Raw genomic sequence first — 26,347 nt, 5'->3', positions numbered from 1 at the left:
CAACAATATTGTGGTAGTTTCAGGTGAGCAGCAAAGGGGACTCAGGCACACATATACATGTATCCCTTCTCTCCCAAGCTCTCCTCCCTTCCAGGCTTCTGCTCCAGATATTCTGATCCACACAGACTAGAGTAGGACCATTATCCTTCCTCCCCTAAACTAAACTGGACTCTAGGTTTCACAACTCAGATGCATTCATAGCACAGCAGCTCCATCATTCTGCTGCTTCTTTTAAAACCATCTCTGCTAAAGTCACTAAGACTTTCCCATTCTAGCTCTTTCTTATCTCTCTTTCAACAATTGTATGTGCAGTTGGTTCCTAAAGAGTTACTAGTGAACTGGGCTCACTACTTTAGCCAATATATTATCCCATCTAGTTTTTTGGTGATGGGCAATTTAGTGTAATATTGCCACAGTTGTGATTCCATCTTTTGCTCTCATTTTTTTTGCTTAAAAAAATGAGCACAAAATGCTTTCTTCAAAAACACACTAGATTTGGTTATATTCCTTTACTTTCCCCATAAAAGTAAAAAGCAAACTGTTTGTTTGTTTTGTTATCATTCACAAAGAATAAGAACTTTCAAAATGGAATTTGGCTTTGTTCTTTAGCTGACAGGAATGTGTCCTGGTCATTAGCTTTTTAAAATTTTGGATAGGTAGACACAGAAAAGAAACTTGGAACTCAGGTTGGTAAAAATGTGATAATGTATTCTTCAAAAGAAATTAAGATATAATGCATATACCATAAAAGTCATCCTTCAAAGTATGTAATTCAGGGGTTTTTTAGTATAAGGTTGGCCAAAAAGTTTGTTTGGGTTTTCCCCCAAACAAACTTTTTGGCCAACCTAATATATTCACAAGGTTGTGAAAACTGTCACCACTAATTCCAGAACATTTCCATTACCTCCAAAGAAATTTTGTACCAGTTAATAATCACTATATAAGCCTCTTTGTCTCCAGCCCCACTGGATTCTGACTTCCTGTATTATCTATAGATCCCTGGGACACACCTGTGAGCCTTGCACTCTGAGAGCTGACTGGCACAGGTTTTCATTGGCAGCCTAAATTGTGCAGAGGAGAATCTTGCATTTACAGTGTCCCAACTCTTCGTCTATTCAACTATACTGGATTCTTAGGAAGAGAGGAACTCGTTTTTGACAGAAAATGAGAACTTTGTTCAACATCATCTCTTCCACCTGGGCTTCAGCTTTTTCAATATTTATGCTTCTCTTTACAGCCAGATGCCCATTCTCTTTAAAGAAAAGAATCAAAATAGAAGTTGAGCAGTACTACTTTCTCTATGATCTGCTAACATCGCACCATAATCTCTATTTGACAGATTTACGTCTTCCATGTTCCTGCCCCAAACAAAATCACACAAAAATCTTACTTTTCTTTACTGTCTTTTGCATCATTTGTGCATTCTGGGGGTTTCCCTAGTGGCTCAGCTTGTAAATAATCCACCTGCGATGTGGGAGACCTGGGTTCGATCCCTGGGTTGGGAAGATCCTCTGGAGAAGGGAACTAAGGGAAGGGAACCCACTCCAGTATTCTGGCCTGGAGAATTCCATGGACTGTATAGTCCTTAGGGTCACAAAGAATCAGACACGACTGAGTGACTTTGACTTTCACTTTCTGTGCATGCTGGGCTTCAGCCTTCCTGACACAATTCCCATTTGATCTGTGCCAAATTTTGCATGTAATTTTGACCATGGGTCCCCTGACCCCGTCTGTGGTATGTATATTCTAAATCTGAACTTTCTAGGACACTATATATGTGGGCACATTTATCCTTGCTCTCTTTTTTTCTTTCCAGGAATAATTTCTGGAAGTTAGGTCTGATTTTTATTGTTGAAAGTCCCATCCTTCCTGCAAAATCTCCCCTTGTAGGACCATAGACTGTGGACCCACAGCTATGTTTTCTTCCTGCCATAGGGCGAGAGGGCTTGCCTCTGACTATATCAGCTCTCCTTTCCATAATGGTCATCACTCCAGGATGACAAAATCCCTTGCTCCCCAAGGTTCCTGTTACTTCATCCTCAGCAATACTCTCCATGTTGGTCCAGAAGAGTAGTAGTAGTCTCATTATATCCTCCACCTCTGAGAGATCATACTGTCAGGTTGGATTTGTCAGATGTACCTTCATAAATGGACTTGGACATTATCTTTCGAAGACATTTGTAGTATGTGATCATTTGTTCTTTTATGAACATTCAGGAAGTGTAACTTCTATAAATCGACCTGAGAGCAGGGATGAAAGGAAGGGAGGAAGCTTGTATCCTGAGCCGATGGACAGCAGGGCCACATAGACATATACCTTGTTTCTCCAGAAGATGATGCTATTATAATCACTACTTTTTGGGAGTTGTTAGGTAATTTATTTACTTTTCCATACAGATAGATGATTAGGTTGGAATTCTAGCGTTACCATAACTGTATGACTTTGGGAAAATTACCTATCCTTTCTAAGTTTAGTTTTCTTTGTAGAATGAGAATAAGAATGCCTAGCTCATAGTATTTGTCATAGATTAAAGATGGCTGCAATATTTTTGAACACTCCTCCCACTGAGAGGTAAAATCTATGTCTCTGCTCCTTAAATCTGGGCTCTATGGTTGCTTGACCGATAGGATATAGCAGAAGTGACAGTGTGCCAGTTTCTAGTAAGAGACTGGCAACCTCTACTTCCCCTTTATAGGAAAAATTTCTCTAAGTGTCCTGAGTTACCATGTAAGAAGTCCATATACCCTGAGACCACCATGCTGGGGCCTCAGTGTAAGACAGTCCTAGCTGAACTCAACCTTCTAGCCATCTCCACCAAGGCTATAAACATGCAAATGAAGCCATCAAGGACCTTCCAACCAGCCCATCAGCTGAATACCACCCAGTGACTCATTGGTGGCAGTTGATTTCATGTGGAACAAAGGAATTGTCCAACTGAGTCTTGATTGAATTCTTGACTCACAGATTCATGAAATATAATGATGAATATATACATCATTAACTTTAACTTATTGTCTTAAGTTATTCAGTGTATGGTGTGATAGAAAATTAGAATTTGGTACCTGGAAGTGGGGTGCTTCTCTACTAAAACCATAAAATGTATGGCTTTGGAACTAGGCAGTAAGCAGAAGCTAGAAGGCCTTGAGGAGCCTATTGATAAAATCTGGAAGACCATTGAAGATAAAAGCTGGTGAATCCTAGAAGGAGGGAGAAAGTTGGTTTTGGAGGTTGGAAAAAATGTGATCCTTGTATAATGGAGGAAAGTTAGACAATATTGTTGTCTGCAGTAATGTGGGAAAATAGAACAAGCTGACAAACTGGTGGTTTGGCTCAGATTTACTGGCAGCATACTGAAGGGGCCAGTTGGTTTCTTTGGGCCACTGATAATAAGGTATGGATGTGCTGTGCTTAATCGCTCAGTCATGTTTGGCTCTCTGCAACCCCATGGACTGTAGCCTGCCAGGCTCCTCTGTCCATGGGGATTCTCCAGGCAAGAAAACTGGAGTGAGTTGCCATGCCCTCCTCCAGGGGATCTTCCCAACCCAGGGATCAAACCCAGGTCTCTCGCATTTCAGGTGGATTCTTTACTGACTGAGCCACCAAAGTTTTGGATGGAGAGACTTAAGTGTGAAAAAAGAAAAAAAAAAGAACTTTTGCAGTATTCAAACAATTTTTAAAGGAACTATAAGGACTTGGGATTTAATGGGTTTGAAAATAAAACTTTCTCATTTCCTTCCTCTCCATTGACAAAGATCTTTGAAGTAAGATCATATAAATAATATGGCTGTAAGACCCTTTGTTAATCTTCTAGAAAGATTTAAAAACATGTCTAGAACTAGAAAAAAGGCTTCTAATTATTCAGCCCAAGGCAGAATAATTATGAATCACTCTGATTCAGCCCAAGGCAGAGAATTAAAGAGATTAAATATATTTAAAGATATTAAAGAGATTTGTTGATGTGGCTTTTATTTAATGAAGTACATTCCAGTGAAATTCATAGAAATCCCACGAAGTTTTTAAGAGAATTGAATTGATGGACACTCCATCAACTTTGACTGAAAGGAACAAAGATAATTCAAAATAAAAAGAGCTCTTAAATTTCAGTGGGCAAGAAGCTATTAAAAAGGCTACTGTACTACAACCACAGGCTAGTTCTTATGAAAAAGGCAACTTGGTTCAGAGCATGGAATCAAGCAATGTGGAACACAGGTCCTAGGGAACATGACTGGACCCTAACCCGGGCACTGATGATGTTTGCACGCTAAATTGCTTCAGTTGTGTCTGACTCTTTGCGACCCTATGGAGCGTAGCCTGCCAGACTCCTCTGTCCATGGGATTCTCCAAGAAAGAATGCTGGAGTGGGTTGCTATGTTCTCCTCCAGGGGATCTTCCCAGCCCAGGGATAGAACCTGTGTCTTGTATCTCCCCTGTGTTGGCAGGTGGATTCTTTACTATTAGTGACACTGGAAAGTCCATATTTAACATAATCATATATTATTTAGAATTATGGCCTTTATTGGGCTTCCCAGGTGGTGCCAGTGGTAAAGAACCCATCTGCCAATGCAGGCAACATTGGAGATGTGAGTTTGATCCCTGGGTCAGGAAGATTCTCTGGTAACTCATTCCAGTATTTTTGCCTGGAGAATCCCATGGACAGAGGAACCTGGTGGGCTACAGTCCATGGGGTTGCAAAGAGTCAGACATGACTAAAGTCAGACATGCACATGGCTTTTACAGATTTATGTTTGCGATAGCTTGATAGATGCAAGATGCTTTTAGTCTTTAAAGCATATCCTAAAGGCTTCCCTGGTGGTTCAGTGGATAAGGAATCTGCTTGCAATGCTGGAGACACAGGAGACATGGATTCGATCCCTGGGTCAGGAAGATCCCTTAAGAGAAAGAAATGGCAACCCACTCCAGTATTCTTGCCTGAAAAATCACATGGACAGAGGAGCCTGGTGGGCTACAGTCCAAAGGGTTGCGAAGAGTCAGGCATGACTGAGTGACTAACCACGCACATTGTTTTTTGAATAGACTCTCAATTCCATTCATACCTGTGTAACTGGCGGCCTTCATCTCAATTGCAAGTCCCACAATTTTCATTGGTGTGACTCTTAGAAGTGAGTATACTTGCTGTTGGCTTGAAATCTCATCTAAAATGTCTTTTTAGTGTGCAGCAAATATGACTGATGGAGAATCTAAATGCTGTAATTCTCAAGATCTAGATTACGTATGGAATCTGATGTTTTATATGTCAGTAATCTTTCATCAAACTTTATTAAAAAATTTTTTTTAATTTATTGGAGTATAGGTGATTTACAATGTTGTGGTAGTTTCAAGTGTACAGTACATTGGTTCAGTTATACATACACATATATTAATTCTTTCTGAGATTCTTTTCTCTTATAGGTTATCACAGAATATTGAGTAGAGTTCCCTGTGCTATACAGTAGGTCCTTGTTGGTTATTTATCTTATATATAGTAGTGTGTGTATGTTAATTCCGAACTCCTGATTTATCCCTCCCCCACTATGTTTCCCCTTTGGTAACCATAAGTTTGTTTTTAAAGTCTGTAAGTCTGTTTCTGTTGTATAAAGAAGTTCATTTGTATCATTTAAAAATATTGATTCCTCTTTCATGGAACTTTAGAGCAAGTCAGGGCAGGAATAAGAGTAGGGAAGACTGAAAAGCTTGAAGAAAAATAAAAGTTAATTGAATCACACAGTTAGAAAATTGTAGGAAAATGCTTGTTGAGCTTTTCTGATCTTTAGAAAGAAAAATAAATAATGAAAACTGACAATAAAGACATGAAGAGCTAATTTTCAATTTCAATTTGTCTTTCTGAATGATACCTCTTTGGTCTTTTATGAAGGATAAATTACATTTGAAATGAAATCTTTTAAATGAGTCATCTTTTGGGTAGTTATTTTACACACCTTTAAAATGCATTTTGCTTCTTTGTAGGGGGTGGGCTAGAAAGATGAATTCTGAAGTTGAGAGGAAAATAATTTCAGGAGGTAATGGATGAACTTGGTCTGGAAGATTAATCAGGGCAGTTGCAAGAGAGTGCCAAATGCATAACGGGAGTAGAACTAAATATCTGATTGTAATTAAAACTTTAGGTTTCTAATGGCTGCATGAAAGATATTTTAATAAACGTGAAATGCACTTTCTAAATGGCACGCTAACTTTTAATGACTTGGGTGTTTTGTTTGATTAGTAACCTGGACTGTTAAATTAAAGCCAACTGCAAGTGCATGATAAAATATTGATGGTTTCAGGCAAATGAATTGGGGGAGTTATGCTTGACAGATTTTTTGTATCATTAAGGATTTTAACTGGTGGAAAATATATATTGCTGGTGCTTAAAGATAGTTAAAGAGGATCTTCCTGTTTATATGACCTCGTTTTAATTTTACAGTAATAATAAGGAGGAAATCTGAATTATTCACAGATGGTTGGTCAAGAGAGGTCACTTAATTAAAATAGTGTTATTTTAATTACACCTGTTTCACATTCCTGGAATAGGAAATTAAATATTTTGAAGCATTTGATTATTTCTGTTTCACAGAGTACCTGGACTTTTGCTGACTCTTGTGAAGGCCTGAGATTGTTCTGTGTAAGGCTTTTACTTCTTATTAGTAGAAAGTTTTGCTTTTAGAATCAGGACTTTAAAAAGAATGTCTATATGTATCAGAGTCACTTTGCTGTAGAGCAGAGATTACACAACAATATAAATAAACTATGCTTCAGTAAAAAAGCTTTTTTTTTAAAAATCCGAATTAAAAAAAACTTTTTTCAGTAATAGGTTTAGAAATAATTCAAGAAGATTTACACACACACATACACATATATTCACACCTATATTCTTTTAAATGCAGGACAATTCTTAGGAGGATATATTAGAAGATATTAATATAAAGCATGGTTACTTCTAGGGAGTCAGACTAGGGATTCAAAAGGTTGGGAGATTTTATTTCTTATTCTTTTTGGAAAATAGAGTCTGTTTTGCAATGAAATTGCCTTAGTTTTATAAAAAAAAATTTCTCTTTGAAATCCAGATTTAGCTTTTAACAATTCAACTGTTCTTTTTCATGCCTCTTTCCCCATAACAGAGAATTTTCTTGATTTTGTCAGATGATGTGGTTGATTTTAAGGCGCTTTCTCTCCTCCTTCTATTCCTCTAACCATTCATCCATCCTCAAATATTTAGCATTCAATGTCTCTGACTGCTTTTTACAGCCTAAGTCAAGTAACTCTTTGAAACAGACCTGCATTCTCAGCGTGGCTCTCTAGGATTTGTCTCTGATAGGACTTGAGCTGTGGGAAGACAGGAAAAAGGTGAAACTTTGAGAAGATGGAGGAATTTTGCAAAGGATATTAGGACAGCGATTCGGGGTGGCCTAGGTTCTGCATGCCTAGATATTCCCTTTTGTAGAAGGAAAACACGTGTGTCTCCTCAATTATTGAGAGATGTGTAAGGTGCCAGAAGGACATCTGGAGGGGAAACAGTGGAATGGCCTTTTCTTTTTTTAGGGTTGCAGTGTAACACCACTTAAAATCTACAATTTATGATTACCATTATTTCATAACAGAAAGGACATTTTACCACACATACAAAATAGGAAAACAACCTCCTCCCTACTAATTCTCCTAAAACAAGTGGAGAAGGGCCTTTTCAGAAAGAAAGGTGCCAGCCCTTCCCAGGGTGCTGACCTCTGGGTGCTTCCATAGGCTGTTTGAGGTTGAAAGGACAGGGAGATTGTTGGACACACACACATGTCCTATGCTTGCTCCTCAAATGACTGAACCTCTAGGGATTGCTGCTGCTGCTGCTAAGTCACTTCAGTCATGTCCGACTCTGTGCGACCCCATAGATGGCAGCCCACCAGGCTCCGCCGTCCCTGGGATTCTCAAGGCAAGAACACTGGAGTGGGTTGCCATTTCCTTCTCCCAAGGGATTGAAGAATATGAAATTAACTCAAGTTTTCCATTTACTTTTTGCTCTGAGTTTCTAGTTTTTACACCTTTCTGGGCCTCAAAATAAGATACATATTCTGTTGTTCAGAATAATAAACACATGTTCAACTACTGTATTAAAGTGTGGTAAATTTTTTTTTACCACTCCAAACGAATTGTAGTTGGATTTATTTTTGAGTTAGCTAATTTTCATATTAATAAATGGTAAATGGTAGTAGTAACAATAATAACAAACTATGATTCATTGAGTTCTCATTGTGCTGAGCGTATGTTCATACATTATCTCATCTAATTTCTTTTGCAACCCTATGAAGTGGGCTAAATTTTACAGAGGAAGAAACTGAGGCTTCAGAGAAGTTAAGCAGCTTAATTTTTTTTTACATATCTATCTACCTATCTATTCTTTTTCAGATTCTTTTCCTTTATAGGTTATTACAAAATATCAAGTAGAATTCCCTGTGCCATTTAGTAGGTCCTTGTTTTTATTTTATACATATGAGTGTATGTGCTAATCTCAAACTCCTAATCTATCCCTCCCTCCACTCCCTTTCCCTTTTGACAGCCATAAATTTGCTTTCTAGGTCTGTTGCCCATTTCTTTAAATCAGACTCTTTGTCCTGACTTTGGTCAAGGCCGTTTCCCTCTCTGTTCCACCCAACCGTACCAACCTTGTTCCTCTCTACTTCCAACACACACCTTCTTTTGTGGTCAGACGTTTCTACTCTGTCTCTCTGTCCTTTTTCATTTGAGTTCTCTCTCTTGCTCCTCTCTTTGTTTTCTTTCCCCTCTTCTTTCATCAACTAATAATTTCTGAGTGTCCATCATGTGCTAGTCTCTGGAGCTAGAACTGTGAAAAAACTAAGACACCTTCCTGCCCCCAGGGAGCTTACAATCTTGATTAAAATTTCCCATGTGTGTTATGCTCATTTTTTCCTCTTAGTTTTGTTTTAGTTTGTTTCATCCACCTGAAAGCTGTTCCTTTCCCTTCCAGCCACCTAAACTGTGTTCATATTTGAAGGCTTCACTCACATTTTCTTTTTCAGGCACGTGCTCCAAAGGCTTCAATGCACTTCTTTTTTTTTTTTTCAATGCACTTTAGTCCCGAACGCCTTTAGTGCACAATCATCACTGCATAATTGAGCTTTCATTTTTCTTTCTCATGCTATGCTGATGCTATTATATTTTTGAGAGCCAGAAATATGTCTTATCTGTATACTGATATCCATATATATAGATACTAATATGTATATAATATTTTGACCTCTGTTTCTCTCTCTGTGTATATAAAAACCCTTGGCACCCTCATCTTTAAAAATTCTCAAATTCATGAAAGTACAGTTGTTTTAAACCAGACTCCTGGCCTTTTCCAGATTTGTATTTCTATTCAGAGCCAAGTGTAATCCTTGTGTATTCTTAAACCACAATCACATAATCTTTTCAGTGCTCACTAAAGGTGTTTGTTTCCAGTACCTAGGGTCATTTTCCACATGGTAATAAAATTCTGTGACGTCTTTTTCATTGCCACATGCCCAAAGTCAGGAGAGAATGGTAGAGGAGGCAGAACTCAGATGGGTAACTACTTGAGTTTCAGAGTAAGACAGATCTGGAGTCCAACTCTTCACCAGCTAGCCTGTGATCTTTCCGACTCACCCTTACTCTTGGATCTCAGTCACATGAACTAGCTCACATCACACTACTGAGCTATGTGATCTACTCAGTCACATGTACTAGCTCTATGGTCTTACTCAATCTCACTGACTACGAGCTGGAGAAAATTTCTTAACTTTTGGGAATCTTAGTTTTCTCATCTATAAAATGGGGATAATCATGGTTCAATGAAATGATGTATAGCAAGCAATTTGTACAGTTCCTGGAAAATTAAGAAAAGCATGATAATGTTTTTAAGGTTACTGACAAAGCTAGCTAGGCTCTCTTATTAATGACTAGCTCCCAAATACTAGTGTCATGGGATTTAATGTTTGAATTTGAGCCTCGGCAAAACATAAATTGCTATCAGCCATGAGTCTCTTAGACTGCTGTGAATGCTCATCCCACAAGTGTCAGAAACTTAGTGAGCATTTGTGATCCCCCAGCTCCTGCCCTGGCTGGGTCTCCAGAGAGGCTGAGCATATGATTTATTGGTTGACAGTGGAGGATGGCTAGGTAGGGAGAGTTAGGACAGCCAGACTGTGCATGGCCTCTCTAGCCACCTGCGTAGACATTTAGTTCATTCCAGAATGGAGCACAACTTGATCTGCTCTGTGAGGAAGCAGCACATGGCCTTCTTTAAAGATTTTATGAATGGGAGTAAGAAATGGAGGCAAGCCAAAGATAGCAGCTGGGCTATTCTCTCAGATCATGCGAGATTAAAAAAAAAAACTTTTATGGAATAGGTTATGGGTTTAGCTGGCACACTGCAATAATAAATGCTCTCCAGTGACAGCCGCCCCTGCCCTCAGCCCTACCTCACCCGCCAGCCCTTACTGTCCTTTGCAAGCCCTGGGAGATAGCACTGTCCCAGGCCTGGGCCAGTAGTGCCTATTGGTGCCAGCAGAGCAAAAGGATGCCCCTTCCCCAACCCTGCCAGAGGCTTCTAGTCCAGACAGGGGAGGGTACAAGACAGCTGCAGAGAGAGTGAAGGTGTGCGCAAGCAGCGGGGAATGAACAAAGCCTCAGTAGTGGCCAGGATCACAGGAAACCAGACTGCTGAGAGGCAGTTATAGGATTCCTGTGGAGGCCAAAATACCACCAATCTGTAGAAGGCGGCTGCCTGTGGTCTCACAGAAGCACAGCTCTGAGGATCATGTTAGCCACTCATCCATGGAAAGCCCTGGAGGGAGGGCTGGGTACCACTAAAGCGGGTTGAGGAAGAGAAAGGAAAAAGATCAGGAATCAGGGAAGCTGCTTTGCAATACCTTTTATTTATTTTAAAACCATCAGCACAGGGTTTGTTCCCAGTTATTATCCTTTGCTTTCGGATCCTCCCCTCTCCCTCAACATCCACCTCCAATACCTTGAGAATAGATCTGTGTTTTAAAGCCCAAACACTGATTTCGGGTTCCCTCTTTATTTCCTTATGGATATATCCCGTGGGATACATATGAGTCTGTCACTTTTCTTCCTGGCTGAGGGTTGGCCCTGTCCATATGCTGAGCAGTGGGCTGGCTGGGGAGGCCCACAGAGAAGAGGATGGGCTTGAGTGTCTGCGGCACTCTGAGTGCCCCCCACAAGTAGGCTGCCTTCTCACAGCATTGCACATCATCGCCTTTGAAGCGGAAAAGAAATCCCACCTTTCCTTTGAGGCCCCTTTTGTAATATTGTTTTCCTCTGGCTGGTTGGATTAGTTAAAGTTTCATCAGCTTCTCTCTCTCAAAAAAAATTTCCAGGCTGTCGTATCATGAAAAGAAAGGATATCTCTTGAAGATGTTTGCCGCCCTCAAGAAATAAGAAAGAAAAGAATCTGATCTGCTCTGATTTTGGAAACTTAATTTCCCTTGCAAGCTTAAGCTGGTCAGACGAAGTGTTTTGAAACAAACATATATATATATATATTGTGTGTGTGTGTATGGTTCTTCAGTGGTTTTATTAAAAGAAAAATAAACCCCCTTCCCACCTTCCCACACGCCCACCAGTCCAATGTTCTGTGTGCTTTGAGGCATGAGAGTGGGCAGGTTTACAGACCTTGGCAGAAAATACACGTTTTGAAAACCAACTCAAAACGATATCAGCCAGGATGAGATTATTAGACCAAAACAGTAGGGGGCAGCCTGACACAATAGAAAAAAGGTTGCTAGTCCAGTAAAACAGTGGCATGGCTCTTTGAGACAACAAAGGCAAAAATTGTGCTAAGAGCTGTAAATCTTGAATGCTAAATTCCTGTGCAAGAGACAGTCGTGGTTGTATCATAATTAAACATGCTACTAAAACATAAATCCCTTACTGATAACTTCCTCTTTGTGGCCTCATTTCCCATGGAGGGAACCAGAGGCTGGTCACCCATTAGCATTAATTGGGAGGATTTCTGGTGTATTCAGCACGGAATGTGTATTGGAAACAACAAAAGAGAGTAAATCGCCATCATTGCCACCAAGTACCAAGTGTTTCCTAACCATTTTTGTGAATATGGGGCTGTGTTGGTGCTAAAGAATGACATTTAATGGTTGACTCCAGCGTTTTCCGACCTAGTGAAGTGGTGGTGAATAAGGAAGTCCATTCATTTATAGATATTGTATCGGTTCATAGCGCCTCTATAACAAAGTAGCAAAGCAAGTGGCTTCAAACAATGGAAATTTATTCTCTCAGTCCAGAAGGCTAGATGTCCAGAATCAAAATGTTGGCTGTGTCATGTTCCATCTACAGTTTTTTGGGGGAGAATACTTCCTTGCCTCTTCCTAGCTTCTGGGGGTGACCGTTGAACCTTGGTGTTCCTTGGCTTGTGGCAGTATAACTCCAGTCTCTGACTCCATCTTCTCATGGCTTTTTTGCTCTGTCTGTCTTTACATGACTGTCATCTTATAAGGATACCAGATAAAGTAGATTAGGGGCCCACATATGACCCCCATAATGACCAATTACGTCTGCAAGGACCCTATTTCCAAATAAGGACTCATTATGAGATATTTGGGATTGAATTGTGTCTACCTTTTATGGAGGGACACAGTTGAACCTGTAACAAGTAAATAGATATTTTTTGAGACTCTGCCATATTATCTATTAGCATATCATGGCATCTCCCAAACATGATCAATCAATTTAGTCTCCTCCAGAAATTCTAGTCTTTGCTTAGAGTAATTCTTACCAAGGAATATAAATGGTATGAACAGTTGTTCAGTGTCTGCTAAGTGCCAGGCACTTTACAGAAATTATCTTCCATTCAACTGCTTCTCACCACGGCCACTGCTATGTGCTAGTCCAAATCACCATTATTACTAGGATGGATGGACCATTTCTATGTCCTACAAACCTGCTCTTCTGGGTCTCAAACTTGCCCTCTATATTGGTTGTCCATTGCTGCATGACAAGTTACCCCAAATCTAGAGGCTTAATATGACAAGTAGTATCTCACTGTTTCTGAGGTCAGGAATCCAGGCATGGTTTAGCTATGTCCTCTGACTAAAAGTCTCTCTTAAGGCTGTGATCAAGGCACCGAAGGAGCTGCAGTCATTTAAAAACTGCATGGTGGGGAGACTTCCCTGGTGGTCCAGAGGCTAGAACTCTTGCTCCCAGTGCAGAGGGCCCACGTTCAACCTCTGGTGAGGGAACTAGATCCCACATGCCACCACTACAAGATCCTGGGAGCTGCAGCTAAGACCTGGTGGTGGTGGTTTAGTCGCTCAGTCGTGTCTGACTCTTGTGACCCTAGGACTGTAACCCGCCAGGCTCATCTGTCCATGGGATTCTCCAGGCAAGAATACTGGAGTGGGTTGCCATTTCCTTCTGTAGACGATCTTCCTGACCCAGGAATCGAACCTGGGTCTCCTGCACTGAAGGCAGATGATTTACCGACTGAGCTATGAGGGAAGCCCAGGTGCAGCCAAAAAAACAAATAAACACCCCCTGCCGCCCCACACCACAAAACAAACAGAAAAACCCAAGACTGCACTGGGGGAAGATCCACAGCCAAGTTCACTCACATGGCTGTTAGAAGGATTCATGTCCTCACTGGCTATTTGCTAGAAATGTCAGTCTTTGTCACATGGGCCCCTATAGGGCTAATCCCAACCTGGCAGCACACTTCGCCTCAGAGAGCGCTCTGAAGGGGAGAGCAAGTGAGAGACAGTAAGAAGAAATGCACAGTCTTTTGTAACCTAATCTTGGAAATGACATGATTTTTGCAGTATGGTGCAAGAATCAAGTCAGAAGCAAGTCATTAGATCCAGGCCACACTTGAGAGGAGAGAATTATCCTAGGGCCTTGTGAGGAAAAGCTAAAAACTTCCCCTTGAGTGTTTCTCCTTTACTCCTACAACACTACCAAACCCACAGCCTGTCTGACACCAGATGGGTGGACTTGCCATATATCAAGCAATTTTGTGACACTACCTGGTTGTCCTACAATTTAACTCAATTTTGATGCTATCTACCTGGAGCTAGAATTAGATGCCACAGGTTAAGAGCTCAGTTCCACAGGACACCCCCACTCCCCTGCCAAATGCCAACCCCAAATCCAGGTTATCACCTGTGCTTCTGCCTGACTGGCCATAAATTGAAGGTTCCCACCACCCTATTTCAATTAATTTGCTAGAGAGGTTCACAGAACTCAAGGAAATATTTATTTACTAGATTACTGATTGATTATAAAAGAGTATAACTCAGGGGGGGCTTCTCTGGTGGCTCAGTGGTAAAGAATCTGCCTGCCAATGCAGGAGACGTGGGTTCGATCCCTGGGTCAGGAAAATCCCCTGGAGGAGGAAATGGCAACCCACTCCAGTATTCTTGCCTGGGAAATCCCATGGACAGAGGAACCTGGAGGGCTATAGACCAGGGGGGGTCGCAAAAGAGTTGGATACAACTTGGTGACTAAACAACAACATAACTCAGGAACAGCCAGATGGAAGAAAAACACAGGGTAAAGTGTGGGGAATGGGTGCAGAGTTTCCATGCTGTCTCTTAGTGAGCCCTCTCCTTGCATCACCATGTGTCTACCCAGAAGTTTGCTGAACCCTGTACCTTTGGGAACAATGATTGATTAAGTCATTGATTGTTGGTGTTGGAGTTCAATCTCTAGCCTCTTCCTGGAGGTTGGGGTGTGGTGGGGGAGGGGAGGCCTGAAAGTTCCAACCCTCTAATTAAGGTTGGTTCCCTTGGCAACTAGTTTCCATCCTTAGGTTACTTAGGGGTTTCCCCAAATTCCTGTTGTTAACATAAACTGATATATTGTTGAAAGGACCTTGTTGTAAGTAAAAAAAAAAAAAAGATACTGTTATCTTTCTTATCACAAAAACCTTGGAATTCCTGTGCCAGGAGTTGGACAGAGACTAAATGAACATTTTTTATTGTAAATCACAACATCACAAGCATTCACAGGAGGAGGCAGGAATTGTACATTATTTACAACAGAGCTACCCAAGTGATCCAGTTAAAATGTAAACCAGTCATAACACAATACTGCTCAACCCTCCAATGGCCGCCCATCCATCACTCTTAGAGTCCAAAGTCCCTACCCAGGCCTAAGTGGCTCGGTCCTAGCTGTCTCTCTGATCTCACTTCCTTTAACTTACGTTTTCCCACCACTTTAGCCTCTGGTCCTTTGACAAAGCATGCCATTCCCACCTTAGGTCTTTGCCCTTGTTTATCTGTTCAGTATACTTTTTCCCCAGACATTACCTATTGAAAGACATCTTATTTACTCCCAATTTTGGGGTAATTATCAATAAATCTAATGCAGCATTTTTGTGTAGTTTCCTGTAAATGTAAGTTTTCAACTCATTTGGGAAAATACCTAGGAGCATGATTGATGGATCATACAGTAAGACTGTGTTTACTTTGTAAGAAACTGCCAAGATGTCTTCCAAATAGCTATTCCATTTTATATTCCCACAAGCAGTGAATGAGACTTCTTGTTGCTCCACTTGCTTGTTAGCATTTGGTGTTGTCAGTATTTTGGAGTTTTGCCATTCTAACGGGTCTGTTATTATGGTTATATTGTGTAATTTATTATATAATACAATATGTTATATATATGTTATACTATAAAATGTATATAGGTATAACGTGCTGTATAGTATATATTACATAATATAATATGCTATATTATGATAGTGTGATAACTCACCTAGAGCCAGACATCCTGGAATGTGAAGTCAAGTGGGCATTAGGAAGCATCACTAGGGAAGAAACTAGAGGAGGGGATGGAATTGCAGCTGAGCTGTTTCAAATCCTAAAAGATGATGCTGTGAAAGTGCTGCACTCAATTGCCAGCAAATGTGGAAAATTTGGACTATAGTCCTCCAGGTTCCAACTCTTTTGCAACCCCCTGGACTATAGCCCTCCAGGTTCCTCTGTCCATGGGATTTCCCAGGCAAGAATACTGGAGTGGGTTGCCATTTCCTCCTCCAGGATTTTCCTGACCCTGTGGCTCAGCAGTGGCCACAGGACTGGAAAAGGTCAGCTTTCATTCCAATCCCAAAGAAAAGCAATGCCAAAGAATATTCAAACTACTGCACAATAGCACTCGTCTCACACACTAGCAGAGTAATGGTCAAAATTCTCCAAGCCAGGCTTCAATAGTATGTGAACCAAGAACTTCCAGATGTTCAAGCTAGATTTAGAAAAAGGCAGAGGAACCAGAGATCAAATTGCCAATGTCCATTGGATCATAGAAAAAGCAAGAAAATTCCAGAAAAACATCTACTTTATTGACTATGCCAAAGCCTTTGACTGTGTGCATCACAACAAGCTGTAGAAAATTCTTGAAGAGATGGGAATAGCAGACCACCTGACCCGCCTCCTGAGAAATCCATATGCAGATCAAGAAGCAACAGTTAGAACTGGACATGGAACAAGAGACTGGTTCAGATTGAGAAAGGAGTACATCAAGGCTGTATATTGTCACCCTGCCTATTTGTAGAGTCACTGCTTATATGTAGAGTACATCATGTGAAATGCCAGGCTGGATGATGCACAAGCTGGAATCAAGTTTGGAGGGAGAAATATCAATAACCTCAGTCATGCAGATGACACCACTGTTATGGCAGAAAGCAAGGAGAAACTAAAGAGCCTCTTGTTGAAAGTGAAAGAGGAGAGTGGAAAAAGCTGGCTTAAAAGTCAATATTCAAAACACAAAGATAATGGTATCTGGTCACATCACTTCATGGGAAATAGATGGGGAAACAATGGAAACAGTGACAGACTTTCTTTTCTTGGGCTCCAAACTCACTGCAGATGGTGACTGCAGCCATGAAATTAAAAGATGCTTGCTCCTTGGAAGAGAAGCTGTGACCAACCTAGACAGCATATTAAAAAGCAGAGACATTACTTTGCTCACAGAGGTTCATCTAGTCAAAGCTATGGTTTTTCCAGTAGTCATGTATGGATGTGAGAGTTATAAAGAAAACTGAGCGCCGATGAATTAATTCTTTTGAACTGTGGTGCTGGAGAAGACTCTTGAGAGTCCCTTGGACTGCAAGGGGATCCAACCAGTCAATTCTAAAGGAAATCAGTCCTGAATATTCATTGGAAGGACTGATGCTGAAGCTGAAATTCCAATACTTTGGCCACCTGATACGAAAAACTGACTCACTAGAAAAGACCCTGATGCTGGAAAAGATTGAAGGCAGGTGGAGAAGGGGACGACAGAGGATGAGATGGTTGGATGGCATCACCAACTCAATGGACATGAATTTGAGCAAGCTCTGGAAATTGGTGATGGACAGGGAAGCCTGGTGTGCTGCAGTCCATGGGGTCGCAGAGTTGGACACAACTGAGTGACTGAACTGAACTGAATAGGCATGTTGTGGTATTTTGTTTTAATTTGCAATTCCCCCCAAAAATATAATGTTAAGCATTTTTCATATGTTTATTTGCCATTTGTATATCTTCTTTGGTGTGGTGTCTGCTCACATCTTTCGCTCATGTTTAAATTGGGTTGTTTGTTTTCTTATTGCTCAGTTTTAAGGGTTCTTCATATATTTTGAATATAAGTCCTTCATTAGTTTATCTTGCAAATATTTCTCCCAGTCTGTGACATCGCTTTTTTTTTTTAAATTATTTAATTTTTGGCTGTGCCGGATCTTCATTGCTGCATGGACTTTTCTCTAGTTGTGGTACAGGGGCTTCTCATTGCAGTAGCTTCTCTTGTAGAGCAGGGGCTCTAGGACATGTAGGCTTCAGTAGTTATGGCACCTTTGTGGCTCTAGAGTGCAAGCTCAGTAATTGTGGTACACGGGCTTAGCTGCTCTGTGGCATGTGGGATCCTACTTCAGGGATTGAACCCGTGTCTCCTGCATTGGCAGGAGAATTCTTTATCACTGAGCCACCAGGGAAACCCCATCTTTTCATTCTTCTAAAGCAAATTCCATTTAAAAAGTACAACTGAGATGCAAAATAGCATAGAAAAATTTTGTTATAATTTGCTAATTTACTTCAAAAAGACATCTGGAGATGTAAAAATTAAGTTAAATATAGATAATATTTGACAAATGACTATTATTGAAATTAATAAAATTAAATACAGTTGAAAAGATCTGTCCTATAACTTTGTGATAGGTATAGCATTATATAATGAATATAGGAACTGGATATAATTTCTTGATCACAAAGGAAAGGACCAATGGAATGGATAGTTGGTGTTTAATTAAAATTTGGAGATATATAAAATAACATTTTCTGGAGAAAACATTTGCAATAAATAGAGTGACAAAGGCTTATTATCTTGAATGCATACAAAGCTCTTAGAAGTCAGTAATGAAAAATTAAGAACACATTCAAGGACAAAGACAATTGATCAAAGATCTACAAATGGCAAATAAGCCTTTTAAAATGTTCAACCTTGCTGATAACTTAAAAGCAACCAAATTTAATACACGTAACACCATTTTCACATATCAAACTGGAACGATGATGGAATGAGGATATCCTGTACTGCTGTGGTACAGATGAAGCAGTTTCTTCATACATTGGTGAAGTGCTAAGTGATAAAAACCTTTTTGGAAAGCAGATAGAAAGTATATATTGAATTGGCCAAAGATTTCCTTCAGGGTTTCATATAACATCATACGGAAAACCCTGAACAAACGTCTTGGCCAACCCAATGTTAAAAGCCTTACATTAAAAAAAACCCAAAAAACCTTTGACCCAGTATTCTTACTTCTGGGGATCTGTTCTAAAGAACTAATCTAAAATATAAGCGAAAGTTTATCCACAATAATGCCAGTTACATCTTTGTTCACTAACAGTGAAGTCATTTGCTATAATAGCCTGTGTGGATCATTCTTTGGGCCTAGTGATTACCTAACAAATTCTGAAAGATATATTCACAAATATAATTCTAAAAAACACTGTTCCATTAATTCACCTAGAGCCTGTGCTCTGCAACAATAGAGGCCATCGCCATGAGAAGTCCATGCACTGCAAGTAAAGAGTAGACCCTGCTCTTAGCAACTAGAGTGAAGCCCATATAGCAACAAAGACAGCACAGCCAAAAATTAAGTAAAGAAATAATTATTAGAAAAAAAAGTACGAAGCATAACTGGAGTCCGTTTTAAGGAGATTGACCGAAGGCTCCTGGATGATGAAACAACAGTGTGACTTGGACAGGATAGTTTACTTAACTCCCTAACAAGCCAGGACCCAGGTTTCCTACAGTTCAGTCCCTTCTGATGCTGGGGTCCACTTAACTTCCCCTCATTCGTGCCCATACCTGACATGCCTTGGGCATTGCTGCTCCACAGAGTCTGGGCCCAATGCACCTTTAGGCCCAGCAGTGGTGATACTCAGCCCAGCTTCCCATGTAGTAGTACAAGGTTGCACGATGCACTTAGTTTAATGCTCTGCTGTAAGCATATTGAAATTCTTTGTTGTTCAGTCATGTCCACCTCTTTGCGACCCCATAGATTGCAGCATGCCAGGCTTTCCTGTCCTTCACCATCTTCCGGAGCTTGCTCAAACTCATGTCCACTGAGTCAGTGATGCCATCCAACCATCTCATTCTCTGTTGTCCCCTTCTTCTCCTGCCTTCAATCTTTCCCAGCCATCAGGGTCTTTTCCAATAAGTCATCCCTTTGCATCAGGTGGCCAAAGTATTGGAGCTTCCACATCAGTCCTTCCAATGAATATTCAGGATTGATTTCCTTTAGGATTGACTTGTTTGATCTCCTTGCAGTCCAAGGGACTCTCAAGAGTCTTCTAACACCACAGTTCAAAAGTATCAATTCTTTGGCGCTCAGCCTTCTTTATGGTCAAACTGTCACATCCATACATGACTACTGGAAACACTATAGCTTTGATTAGATGGACCTGTGTGGGCATTGGAATTCTTAATAATTGTTAAACAAAGGGCCTCACATTTCTTTCTTTCTGGCCATACTGTGTGCATGTGGAATCTTAGTTTCCTGACCAGGGTCAAACTCGTGGCCCCTGCATTGGGAGTTCAGAGTCTTAACCACTGGACCTCCAGGCCACATTTTCATTTGATGTGAGCCCCACAGATTCTGAAGCCTGTCCTAGGGATATTTTGAGCTGGGCCTGCTGGCGTTGTACGAATTCCATGGGGAATATATCAGGGGCTACCACAGGGGACAGGCTGGAGGCCATGTAGTTAGGGTTTAGGGGTCTCCCATTTTGGCTTTGCACAGAGCCATTCTGACTTTTGCCTTTGTACATTTTTGTACACAGGGTTCTGCTGCTAAAAAAAGACCTAGTTATTTTCATTCTACTGCCATCTGATAGAAGAAGCCTCTAAAATTTAGACAAGTTTAGTGGATTACCCCAGGTAACCCAGATTATTAAATGACAGAGCTATACCTCAAATGTGACCTCTTAATTCCCAGTAATACTTGGGCATTTAATATAAGATTCCTGTCCATATCATTTAAATAACTTCACTAGAATGTAGTTTTATCGAAGCCAAAGAATATTGCTTGGCTTATATTTCCGGGAAAACCTAAATTCATTCATGGAGGTACTACCTATAATGCCATCTGGACATTTCATAAATCTGTACTGTTGTTTGCAAGAAGACTGGGCAAGAGAGGGTGAAAAGTGCAATCCAAGAGAATATCAGTGCTAGAAAAACAAGTGCGCATTCCTGAGTAGCAGCCACGGAAGAACAAACATGAGTGCCCAGTACATTTTATGAAAAAGTGTTCAACTTCATTGTAGCCAAAGGCATGAAAATGACAACAATCTGTTATAGAATACATAGATAAATTTAAAAATACTGAGGGTAGTTGGCTAGGAGGGGCAAAATAAACACTCATACTCTGTTGGTGGGAGTGTGAATTGATTCCCCCCTTTGGAGAGGATTTTGGAATACTTTTCTAGATTTTAAATAGACCCACTTTTTAAAAAATTTTATATTTATTTATTTTAATTAGAGGCTAATTACTTTACAATATTGTATTGGTTTTGCCATACATCAACATGAATCTGCCACGGGTGTACATGTGTTCCCAATCCAGAACCCCCCTCCCACCTCCCTCCCCGTACCATCCCTCTGGGTCATCCCAGTGCACCAGCCCCAAGCATCCTGTATCCTGCATCGAACCTGGACTGGCGATTCATTTCTTGTATGATATTATACATGTTTCAATGCCATTCTCCCAAATCATCCCCTGCACCCAGAGTCCAAAAGAGTGTTCTATACATCTGTGTCTCTTTTGCTGTCTCGCGTACAGGGTTGTCGTTACCATCTTTCTAAATTCCATATATGTGTTAGTATACTGTATTGGTGTTTTTCTTTCTGACTTACTTCACTCTGTATAATAGGCTCCAGTTTCATCCACCTCATTAGAACTGATTCAAATGTATTCTTTTTAATGGCTGAGTAATACTCCATTGTGTATATGTACCACAGCTTTCTTATCCATTCATCTGCTGATGGACATCTAGGTTGCTTCCATATCCTGGCTATTATAAACAGTGCTGCGATGAACATTGGGGTACACGTGTCTCTTTCAATTCTGGTTTCCTCAGTGTGTATGCCCAGCAGTGGAATTGCTGGATCATAAGGCAGTTCTATTTCCAGTTTTTTAAGGAATCTCCACACTGTTATCCGTAGTGGCTGTACTAGTTTGCATTCCCACCAACAGTGTAAGAGGGTTCCCTTTTCTCCACACCCTCTCCAGCATTTATTGCTTGTAGACTTTTGGATCGCAGCCATTCTGACTGGTGTGAAATGGTACCTCATTGTGGTTTTGATTTGCATTTCTCTGATAATGAGTGATGTTGAGCATCTTTTCATGTGTTTGTTAGCCATCTGTATATCTTCTGTGGAGAAATGTCTGTTTAGTTCTTTGGCCCATTTTTTGATTGGGAATAGACCCACTTTTAATCTAGAAATCTAGGAATTTATCCTACATCAAAACTCAAATAATAGCACAAATTTATATGTAGAAAGATAGTCACTGTCATTTTAATAGCTTGGGACAGTGAGAGCAGAGGCAACCTGTCACCTGGCTTCATGTTTACATGTAGAGGGAACTTTCCCAGCCTAGTATTCCTGGCCTTTTGCCCCATGTCCTCACTTATGTCAACCCTGTGAAGGAGTGAAGGTTTTTATTTGTGTGTTTGGTACAAAATGCTGAGCATTTCTGTTTGTCCCCTTCCTCCCTCTCCCCTTGCTTGAATCCAGCCACCTTCAGCGAGGTTGTAGTCTCATCTCTTTTTAAAAAAAGTTAATTAATATATTTTAATTGGAGGCTAATTACTTTATAATATTGCAGTGTTTTTTTTTTTTTTTGCCATACATTGACATGAATCAGCCATGGGTGTACATGTGTTCTCCATCCTGAACCCCCTCCCATCTCCCTCCCCATCCCATCCCTCAGGGTCATCCCAGTGCTCTGGCCCTGAGCACCATGTCTCGTACATCAAACGTGGACTGGCGATCTATTTCACATATGATAATATACATGTTTCAATGCTATTCTCTCAAATCATCCCACCCTCGCCTTCTCCCACAGAGTCCAAAAGTCTGTTCTTTACATCTGTGTCTCTTTTGCTGTCTCACATACAGGGTCATTGTTAACCATCTTTCTAAATTCCATATATATGCGTTAATATACTGTATTGGTATTTTTCTTTCTGACTTACTTCACTCTGTATAATAGGCTCCAGTTTCATCCACCTCATTAGAACTGATTCAAATGCATTCATTTTAATAGCTGAATAATATTCCATTGTATATATGTACCACAGCTTTCTTATCCATTTGTCTGCCAATGGAAATCTTGGTTGCTTCCATGTCCTGGCTATTGTAAACAGTGCTGCAATGAACATTGGGGTACATATGTCTCTTTCAATTCTGGTTTCCTCTGTGTGTATGTCCAGCAGTGGGATTGCTGGGTCATATGGCAGTTCTATTTCCAGTTTTTTAAAGAATCTCCACACTGTTCTCCATAGTGGCTGTACTAGTTTGCATTCCCACCAACAGTGTAAGAGGGTTCCCTTTTCTCTGCACCCTCTCCAGCATTTATCGCTTGTAGACTTTTTGATAGCAGCCATTCTGACCGGCGTGAGATGGTACCTCATTGTGGTTTTAATTTGCATTTCCCTGTTAATGAGTGATGTTGAGCATCTTTTCATGTGTTTGTTGGACATCTGTATGTCTTCTTTGGAGAAATGTCTGTTTAGTTCTTTGGCCCATTTTTGGATTGGGTCATTTATTTTTCTGGAATTGAGCTGCATGAGCTCTCATCTCCTTTTGATCTGTGGGGCAACTGGCAGTTTTGGGTTTAAGTTAGATTATGGTGGCTGTGGGTATCTTATTAGTAAATGCATTAGATTCTCACAGCTAAGCCACGTTCTTTAGATTTGCTTACTCAGTAATGAAAATGATATTTCTATATCTGAAACCTGTGTCTTTATCTTTCAGTTATTCTGAAATACAGTAGATAAATGCAGAGCAGAGTATTATTGATAGACTCCTTCAAAGCTCAGTAGCAGAAAAAAATTCTAAACAATCATAATGTCCATTAAATAAATTGTGGTACTCCCACTCAATAGAACACCATGCTGCCATTACAAAGAATGAGGTCATCTTATATACAGACAGAGAAAAATGTCCACAACATAATGCCAAGGAGAAAAAAGGGCAACTTTTGTAAAAGCTTACATAGTAACAGCTCATGTTTGTTTAAAAAAGTTTGCGTATGTCCTAGCAGAATGTTTGAGAAAATGCACACTGAACTGTTAACAGTGGCAGTTGTTTAGTTGCTAAGCCGTGTCCGACTGTTTGCAACGCCATGGACTGTAGCACACCAGGCTTCCTGTCCTTCACTGTCTCCCAGAGTTTGCTCAAACTCATGTCCATTGAGTTGATGATGCCATCCAACCATCTCATCCTCTGTCATCACTTTATCTTCCTGCCCTCAATCTTTCCCAGCATCAGGGTCTTTTCCATTGAGTTGGCTGTTTGCATCAGGTGGCCGAAGTATGGGAGCCTCAGCTTTAGCATCAGTCCTTCCAGTGAATATTCATGGTTGATTTCCTTTAGAACTGACTGGTTTGATTTCCTTGCTATCCAAGGGACTCTCAAGAGTGTTCTCCAGCACCGCAGTTTGAAAGCATCAGTTCTTCGGTGCTCATCCGTCTTTATGGTCCAACTCTCACATCCATACACAACTACTGGAAAAACTATGGACCTTTGTTGGCTAAATGATACCTCTGCTTTTCAGCATGCTGTCTAGGTTTGTCTGTTGTAGCTTTTCTTCCAAGGAGCAAGTATCTTTTAATTTCAGTGATTACATTCAAAGACAGGTGTGGTGGGAAGCTTTCACTTCTACAATATATTCTGTTTTGCTTGAGGTTCTTGCTTTGTTATGTTTGACAAAGAATAAGAGTTACCTTTGTAAAATCAATAAAATCTGTTTTATTTTTCTAAAAGAAAAATTTGTGATAGTTCTATTACTGCTGATATTAGATAATTTGATTATCAGGGATTGTACTTAATTAAAAAATTTTTCCTCCTTCTCTTTTACAAAGTAAATGAGGGCTTTGAACATGTTCAGAATGTATGCCCTTAGGCTAGAAAATGATGCTTGGCCGTATTTACCCTGGATATTATTTTTGAGTTTGTATATAATTTGTCAATTTAATTCTCTCAACTCACAGGAATCTTTTCTGTTTGACTTTCTGTCTTCTGATAGTAGATGCAATATAAGTACTAAATCATTTTATATAAGGAACTTGAGCATCTGCAGATGCTGGCTTCCACCAAGGTCCTGGAGCCAAGACTAGGACCGAGGGTACCAAGTGATGACTGTATACTGATTGTATAAAATTTGGAAAACATAGAAAAACACAAAGAAGCAGAGAGGTAAATGGCTTATGATGCCATCATTCAGAGACTAATATTCTTAACATTTTGTGTTGTTTATTTCCAGTTTCTTCTATGTATATTTGGCTGATAGTGTGTTAGGCATTCAGATTTGTAACCTGCTATTCATTTACTTAGTGTTATATCATCAACTTTCCCATCTTGTAAAAAAGCTGCATAAGCATCATTTTGAAAAGCTGGTATATCTTCTTACACAGAAGCATTTCATTTAGAGTGATTTGAAATGCAGTCTGACCATAGGTGGTCCTAGGAAAATCCCATGGATGGAGGAGCCTGGAAGGCTGCAGCCCATGGGGTCGCTGAGGGTCAGACATGACTGAGCGACTTCACTTTCACTTTTCACTTTCATGCATTGGAGAAAGAAATGGCAACCCACTCCAGTGTTCTTGCCTGGAGAATCCCAGGGACGGGGCATCCTGGTGGGCTGCGTCTATGGGGTCGCACAGAGTTGGACACGACTGAAGTGACTCAGCAGCAGCAGGGTTAATCCGGGTGCTAAATTGGTATCTCCTTGGTTCATCAGGATTTTCTGTAAAAGTTTCAGGATGGCTGTCATGGTTCCAAACCACAGTAGGTTAATGTCCCTACATACTTGAAACCAATGCCAGAAACAAGGGGGCAAATAGAAAAGGGATTTTTAAAAATATGTGCCTTTTTGGGGTGGGGGAGGGGGGGAGAAGAGGAAAACTTTGCCAAGTTTTAAGAGCTTTAACAATATTTATGCCTTTGATTTAGTAATTCTATTTTGGAAATCCCTCTAAGGATACTTTCTGTTACATCTGCTTCTTCAGAACTGGGTCTCATGCCGGTTCTTGGACTAATTATGATTTCCCTCTGGCATTTGGCCACTGCCACCTAAGCAAACTACTGAGGAGCTAACAAGATGAATTTGGCTATTGAGTTGGTAACTAAAAGAGTTACTTCCTCCTTTTGTATTGGAAATAGCCTTGCATATATTAATAAATATATGAGCTTGAGTCTTTGCATGTTGGTTCATTTTCTGTGAAGAGATTCACAGAAGTAGAATGACTAGATCAAAGGGTACAAATATTTTTATGACACTAGATTGTTATTACAGAAATTTAAATATTTTTCTTTTTACTAAATTCTAGACTTAAATTTGAAACAAGATAGTGAGATACTAGATTCCAATGTCCTCCACCCCTCCCTGCCAAAAACCCAAAACTAATGTACCAATGGTACATTCTCAAAATTTTCTTTCAGTAATCACTGAGTGAACTGAAATTGGACAGCATCATAATTGCTGTTTCTGTCACTGAGGAGAACAAATTCTGAGGTGGACGTCATCTCTCACGGAGCGGTATGGAGCTAACTGGGCTGATCTGTCTTCTAGTTCTCATTCTGTCTCCT

At 40.3% G+C, this 26,347-nt stretch overlaps 1 long non-coding RNA gene across 1 annotated transcript in view; it reads left to right on the top strand.

The window, feature by feature from the left end:
* The window catches only part of LOC133234422 (uncharacterized), a 349,383-nt gene that overhangs the window by 34,273 nt on the left and 288,763 nt on the right, over nucleotides 1–26,347 (top strand). Inside the window, exon 2 of the long non-coding RNA XR_009732135.1 lies at nucleotides 26,201–26,297. This is a non-coding gene — a long non-coding RNA (uncharacterized LOC133234422). The remainder of the gene's footprint in view (nucleotides 1–26,200; nucleotides 26,298–26,347) is intronic.

The sequence above is a fragment of the Bos javanicus genome, chromosome 21 (assembly GCF_032452875.1).
Source record: "Bos javanicus breed banteng chromosome 21, ARS-OSU_banteng_1.0, whole genome shotgun sequence".
In the NCBI taxonomy this organism is placed as follows: Eukaryota; Metazoa; Chordata; class Mammalia; order Artiodactyla; family Bovidae; genus Bos; species Bos javanicus.
Note: the sequence above shows the minus strand (reverse complement) of the source record. Positions and strands in the feature narration are given on the sequence as shown.